Consider the following 781-nt stretch of genomic DNA (forward strand, 5'->3'; position numbering starts at 1 on the left):
TACTTACAGCAATGCAACTCTTGATGTTGTGCATGAGCTGATTTAACTGTGCTGACAGAGACATTATTTTCTGCCGTCTTCCCAACTAATTCTGGCACTTCCGACTTCACGGCCAGACAGCTGTAGAGCTAAGCTAGCTTGACAATGCATTCTAGTTGTTAGCTTTAACTGTTCAACTATGACTTAGCTCCTGGAGATCAGACAAGCATCTGAGGCAGAGCAGTGTATGCCTAGGATGCCCCTGTTTATGGCAGTCTGATGGACTCGGCCATGAAGCATCCGTTAAGTTCTGCTCCTTCCTTTTGGTGAAACCCTGACCTGCGCTCCTGTGCCGTGGCAGGCTCAGGCAGCCAGGACCCATGCCTCTGGTGAGGCTTACTTTGAACGGAGGTGGCACAAGGCAGATCTCCCTCATCACAAAGCAGATCTCCCTCATCACAAAGCAGCAGCAGTTCAGCTCGGTGAGCTGCTGACTCCTATTGTGTAAACATCAACTACAGGAAGACCTAAAATGCAGACAGAAGCAAACTAGATGTTGCCATATGTCACCTCCATTGGCCTTTTACAACATCAAAACGATCTGAGCCCGAGTCATCTGAGGTGGCAGGCAGCTCCTGGCGAGGGCTGTGCTCTGGGGGCCTGCAGCTGTGCGAGCTCCCAGCCGAGGCCCGCCTCTGTGGAAGGGGGAGCCCGAGGAGCCTCCCGGGCGAGCTGCCGGCGGGAGTGTGGCCGCCGCGGCCTGACGGCGAGCTGCCCCGAGAGCCCTCACGCAGCTTCCCGG

The sequence above is a fragment of the Aptenodytes forsteri genome, unplaced genomic scaffold (assembly GCF_000699145.1).
Source record: "Aptenodytes forsteri isolate BGI_AS27 unplaced genomic scaffold, ASM69914v1 Scaffold265, whole genome shotgun sequence".
Taxonomy (NCBI): Eukaryota; Metazoa; Chordata; class Aves; order Sphenisciformes; family Spheniscidae; genus Aptenodytes; species Aptenodytes forsteri.